This window comes from Nuphar pumila, chromosome 4, assembly GCF_984573655.1.
Source record: "Nuphar pumila chromosome 4, dmNupPumi1.hap1.1, whole genome shotgun sequence".
NCBI lineage: Eukaryota > Viridiplantae > Streptophyta > Magnoliopsida > Nymphaeales > Nymphaeaceae > Nuphar > Nuphar pumila.
The window spans coordinates 116,693,884-116,700,780 of NC_143252.1; the positions used below are offsets into that span (position 1 = coordinate 116,693,884).

General features: G+C 39.1%; 1 pseudogene across 1 annotated transcript; it reads left to right on the forward strand.

The window, feature by feature from the left end:
• Nucleotides 1-1,917: 1,917 nt before the first annotated feature.
• LOC149840751 (pentatricopeptide repeat-containing protein At1g08070, chloroplastic pseudogene) lies at nucleotides 1,918-4,145 on the forward strand (annotated as a pseudogene). Its single transcript, XR_016431598.1, has one exon. The product of XR_016431598.1 is annotated as a pentatricopeptide repeat-containing protein At1g08070, chloroplastic pseudogene (transcript).
• Nucleotides 4,146-6,897: the final 2,752 nt, after the last annotated feature.

Consider the following 6,897-nt stretch of genomic DNA (forward strand, 5'->3'; position numbering starts at 1 on the left):
AAGACACGATAACATTATCAAATTTCTCATGCCATTGTTTTGGTGATTGTATCAAAACATACAAAGGCCTTAATAATATATATATTTTCTTAACCCGATACTAAATAGCCTTCAAGTTGTTTCATATAAATTTTCTCTTATGATCTATCATTTAAAAATATAATTTTAACATATATTTAATAAATTTTAAGGTTAAAAATCAAAATCAAAGCAATCATGGTTTTAACAGATGAAGTCTTACTTAACATCAAAATAATAAAGTCTAGGTTTTTATTTAAAACCTTTCCCAACAACTTAAGCTTTAAATTTCTCGATAAAACCATCAAGTCTAAGTTTTCTCTTAAAAATTTATTTACGTTGTGATAAGTATACTAAAATTCAAGTTTTATTTTCAAGGATAAAATTTATTTTACTCTTTATTACTGCTTTAGAAGTAGTGACATGAAAATCACCCTTATTTCAAGTGCTATTTTGTTCACCTATATATATATATATATATATATATATATATATATATATATATATATATATATATATATATATATATATATATATATATATATATATATATATATATATATATATTGGAGGGTGAAAAGTTCATCATTGTGAATATTTGATTTAAACTATGGGTGTAATCGGGTTGGGTTCAGCTGGATTTTTCAGATCTGAATCTAGATCCAAAATATAAACAGTAGATCTGAATTCAGGTCCAGATTTGAGTTAGATCCAATGAGAAGGTTGATTTCGAAACCAAAATGCATATAATAATATTGGATCAAGAAAAAATTGAAGAAAATAACCTATTGTTATTCTTATCTTATTACTTAAAGACGGAAGAGAGGCATTGGCGCGTCAAGATAGTTTGCTTCATGAAGTATTAATTAGAAATTATACAGTGCTGTTATTGGGTTGCATGTTATTTTTAAAATGTCAAGAATTATTGTCATGGTGCCCGTCTTGCAAGAGAGAGAGAGAGAGAGAGTCATGTAAGCTATAACTTACCAATTAAAGAGAAATGAAAACAAAACTATCTGCATGGGACATGAGAGAATTGTATAGGATGGCTACTTACCAAAGTTAAACTTTGCCAACTATATTAAAAGTTACCCAAAATTAGACTATACATAATCCTTAAATTTACCACACGACGTGAAAATATATATTATTTATTAAAAAATCATTAAATTAGATAAACTATAGATAGTTTTTAAAGTTAACAAATTTCAATTTCTAAAAAGCATGGGATACATTTGCTTCTTTCAAAATCCTATTTGTAAAGAAGTCATATCCATAATCAAGGACCTGAGATTTACTATTCTTCTAAAAATTTCATGTCTTGGGTAATTAATTTGGTCGGATTTTGACTCGATCAATTCTAGATCTGATTTAAAATACTGTTATGAATCTGAAAGTGACCCAATTGTACAGATTCCAATCCGATCCAAAATGCACATTTGGATTTTACTTGGAGGATTCCAATCCGAAAATGCCATGTTGGACTAGGATCGAATATATATCTAACCGCATACAATCTGTTTGCAGCCTTAATCTGACGAACGCGTATCCAATCATAGAACATCTGATACGATTTATTATATGTTAATCCTAGCCATCAAACCAATGGCTAGGATTAAACCCACGTTGTCACCCAAAATATGGACTAATCTTCGCCATCCAGTTGCATGGAACTTTGGACAGCTATCGTAGGGTAGGATCCTTTCTCGAATTTGACCCGGTAAAAGAAAGTAGTACTCCAGGGGCTTTATAATCTGACTTGGAGACATCAGATATCAGATATGAAGCTGAACCCGTATCGGAATTTTATGAAAGTTTTCTTGAATTCCGATTAAGCCTTACGTCCAGTTATATCCGACCCGGATCCGACCTCCCTGATATTTCCAGCAAAACGAAAAAGGTGGAGGGACAAGTAAGCAAGGAGATGGGAGTTGCTGCAGTTTCAGCCTCTCCCACCATCACTCAACCCCACCACCACCGGAAACCACCGCCACCATTGACCGCCCTTCGCAACCCCAAGCCCCTCTTCTCACAGTGCTCGACCATCAAGCACGTCCATCAGATCCATGCAGACATCATCAAGACCGGCCATCTCCACAACCCCTCCGCCGCTCGCACCCTCCTCGAGCTCCTCGCCATCACCTTCCCCGGAGCCATGGACCGTGCCCACCTGGTTTTCCGGCACCTCGACGTTCCGGAGACGGCACACTACAACGTCATGATGAGAGGGTACACGTCCAACGACTCCCCGCGTGAAGCCATCGCACTGTTCCTGCGGATGATGGAGGAATCGGTGGAGCCCGACGCCCACTCTTTCTCCTCTGCTCTCAAGGCTTCTTCGAGGCTACGGGCCGAAGAATTTCGGGACGGAATTCACGGTCTCGTCGTGAAGAGAGGCGTCGATGGGAACGCGTTCGTCTGCAATACGTTAATCCATGCGTATGCGAGTTGCGGACTTGTTGATTCTGCATGGAAACTGTTCGACGAAATGTCTGAGAAGAGTGTAGTCGCCTGGAATTCCGTGATCGCTGGGTACGCGAAGAATGGGGATTGGGGGGAGGTCGTGAGGTTGTTTAGGGAGATGCGTGTCGCGGACGTTCGGCCTGACGAGGTGACCGTGATCTGTGTGCTCACGGCGTGCGGGCGGTTGGGGGATGTGGAATTGGGTGAATGGATTCACGGTTGTGTGGAGGAGGTGGGAATGGAGCTCAGTCGTAATTTGGTGACTGCTTTGGTTGATATGTATGCGAAATGCGGTCGGATAGACACTGCACGCAGATTGTTTGACGGAATGCCTGAGCGGGATGTTGTCGCTTGGAGTGCAATGATTTCCGGTTATAATCAATGGAGCCGGTGCAAGGAAGCTCTTGCACTGTTTAATGAAATGCAAGTTGCGAAGGTGCCACCGAATGAGGTCACTATGGTCAGCGTTCTATCTTCTTGTGCTGTGTTGGGGGCTCTCGAAAACGGCAAGTGGGTTCATTACTATGTGGAGAAGAATAGGTTGAGATTGACTGTGACCCTTGGTACTGCGCTAATCGATTTCTATGCAAAATGCGGGTCGATAGACAATGCGCTCAAAGTATTTGAGAAAATGACTCACAGGAACGTCTTGTCCTGGAGCGTGATTATACAGGGACTTGCTAGTAATGGACAAGGAAGAGAGGCTGTTGCCATGTTTTCTCGGATGCAAGAAGAGAATGTGAAGCCTAATGATGTAACGTTTATTGGAGTTCTCTCCGCCTGTAGTCACTCTGGGTTGGTAGATGAGGGAAGGAGGTTCTTTGATAGCATGAGCAAAGATTACGGGATTGAAGCCAGAATCGAGCACTATGGGTGCATGGTTGATATGCTTGGTAGAGCCGGTTTGATTGAAGAGGCACACTGCTTCGTCAAAAGCATGTCGATTGAACCGAATGCTATCGTATGGAGAACCTTGCTTGCTTCTTGTAGAGTCCATGGCAATGTTGAAGTAGCTGAAGATGCTTTAAGACATCTACTGAAGTTGGAACCTAAGCACAGTGGAGACTACATCCTTCTTTCAAATATATATGCTTCAGTTGGTAGATGGGGAGATTCACTACAGATGAGAACTGAGATGAAGAAGAGAGGGGTAAAAAAGATCCCAGGGTGTAGCTTGATTGAGGTGGATGGTGTGGTTCATGAATTCTTTGCTGAGGACACAACACACCCACAATCAAAGGAAATCTATGTCGCTGTTGAGGACATTATGAAGAAGCTAAAGCTTGCTGGTTATGTACCAAACACAGCTGAAGCCAGACTAGATGCTGAGGAAGAGGAGAAGGAAATATCTGTGTCTCATCACAGTGAGAAGTTGGCGATTGCCTTTGGGCTTATTCATACTTCACCTGGAACCATGATCCGTATATCTAAGAACCTCCGTGTTTGTACTGACTGCCATTCTGCAACAAAAATGATCTCCAGGATCTTTGATCGGGAGATTGTTGTCAGGGACCGGAATCGCTTCCATCATTTCAGAGATGGATCTTGTTCTTGTAATGACTACTGGTAAAACATAATCTGTGTTACCCTGTTCCCACATCAATACATGATATCAGGCATTGTAAAAACATTAATGCAATAAGTTATCTATTGATTACTACTGATTTTTTCTTAATCTTCATTATTTAGTCTGAGATGATATGCTTCCGCTCAATTGTTTTCATCAGTTGTTTCGTTAGAATTTACCTTAAATAGTTATGGGAGTAGCATTCTAATTTTCTATCAGCACTTTGTTGGCGATTTTTGTAAAACAAACACAAAAAACATACCTTTATTCGCCATAGAGTGCGTGCAGGGAATTCGGCGTTCTCTTCAGCCGGTCGACACCCACAATGAGCCCAGGCCTTAGGTCGACGGTGAGCAAGACCCTGTACCACGTAAACTGGATGTGGAATTTGGGTAGGCTTACAGCTACGAATCTCACATCATCTTCGTAGCAGCCTACCCCTTATGTAATGGAAAAAATAGGCAGTTACGTGAATGTGATATCTCCACATTCACATAACTCTCACCCACTAACACCATTATGTGGCCCACTAATGGCTGTTAAACCGGGTCACCTTATCGGTTGGACCCAAACTCATTATGTCCAACATTCTCCCACTTGACCCATTGACACCAAAAGTGTACTAAATCGAGGTGTATATCGTTATATCGATTTAATTCTTCATGTGGGTTCACATGTCATTCTTTATTACAATGATGAATCATGAGTCATGAAGATGAACACTCCTTTATGAAATGTCATATTCTCATGTACTACATTATAGTTCACCTTCAGTGCTTAGGCATGTAAAAATTACCTTTATGAATAGGTTGGTCTCTTACCTATTCTATTGGCTATTTAATATTGTTATTTTGTTATTCTCTCTAACCCATATGAGAGATCCTTTATGCAAAATCAACAATTTACAAAGCCATAGAAAATCAAATACACACAAACGTGATCACAAAATGTATTGTCATACATCAGAAGAAATAAAAAAGACCCATCCCCTTTACATGTTGAGAATATAATCCTGATGCTAGCCTTTTAGTAAGAGGATCCGCAGTCATTTTCTTCATCCCAATTGTATCAATACATACCAGATGATTCTCAGTCTTTTCTTTAACAACAAAATATTTTAACTTTATGTGTAGACACGATGCTGAGTTTTTGTTGTTATTCGAAAAGGATACGACTGCTTCATTATCACAAAAGATTTTTAGTGGTCTCTCAATAGAGTCCATAATACCAAGACCTATAATGAAGTTTCTTGTCCAAATGACCCGTGACGAAGTCTTGTATAGGGCAATAAATTCTGCCTCCATGGTATAAGCAACAGTGGTAGACCGCTTTCCACTTCTCCATGAGACAACACCACCCGCTAGTAGGAAAATGTATCCAATAGTGGATTTTCTACTGTCAATACACCCTCCTAAGTCTGCATCAGAGTATCCAACGACCTCTAGGTGGTCAGCTTTCCTGTAAGTCAACATATAATCTTTTGTTCCTTGTAAATAACGCATGACCTTCTTTGCTGTCTTTCAGTGTGCAATGCCTGGATTTGACTGATATCTACCAAGCATTCCCACAACAAATGCTATATCAGGTCGAGTGCAAGTTTGCGCATACTGCAAACTCTCAACTGCCGAAGCATATGGAACAATATCCATCTGAGCCTTTGCAATATCATCTTGAGGACAATCATTTAAGCTCAATTTATCCCCTTTCACTATAAGTGCCGAACTAGGAGAACAGTTCTCCACCCCATATCTTTTAAGAACCTTAATGATATAGGATTTCTGAGAGAGGCCAAGGACACCCTTAATTCTGTTACAACGGATCTCGATTCTAAGGACATAAGTGGCATCACCCATATTCTTCATATCGAAATGAGATGGAAAAAATCTTTTGTTTCATGTAATAGACTCAAATAATTAGTTGCAAGAAGAATATCGTCAACATATAAAACCAAAATTATGAACTTACTCTCACTAGTCTTAATGTAAATACACTGATCAACAATGTTTTCAGTGAATCCAAAGTTCATAAATAGGCGTGAGGCCTATTTAAGTCCATAAATTGACTTATTCAATTTGCAAACTAAGTTATTCGAGTCATCTATACTGAAACCAGGAGGTTGTTGCATGTATACCTCCTCATCCAGATCCTCATTCAGGAAGGCAGTTTTCACATCCATCTGATGTAGCTCTAAATCAAAATGAGCTACGAGGGCTATGATTATCCTCAATGATTTCTTAGTTGAGACATGAGAAAAAGTCTCATTATAATCAATGCCCTCTATTTGTGTGAAACCTTTTGCAACAAGCCTAGCCTTGTACTTCTCCACATGACCTTTAGAGTCTGTTTTGGTCTTATAAACCCATTTACAACTAACATGTCTAACTTCATGAGGTCGAGGTACAAGATCCCACACTTGGTTCTTTGCCATAGAGTCAAGCTTTTCTTTCATGACATTGATCCAATGTGTTGATCTTTCACTTTCAATGACTTTTGCAAATGTGAAGGAATCTTTATCAATGTCTATGAAATCATTTGACTCTCGTATATACACCATATAGTCCGGATGGATAACAGAGTTCCTGATTCTGGTGGACCTCCATACATGTGCTATAGGTGGTTCAAAATGAGCCTCTGTATCCTATTATTTTTGTATAATCTCATCAACAACCAGATCTAGTTGGGATTGATGTTCATTGACCGGACTTTCTCTTATATTATCTGAAGGGACAATGATAGAAAAAATCAAACCTTTATCCTTAGCAGGTGTGAAACCTGAATCCTGCATTTCTTCAAAATCAATATTTTGTGACGCATCTATCCCAATAGAACCATTTTCAAGAAATCTTGCT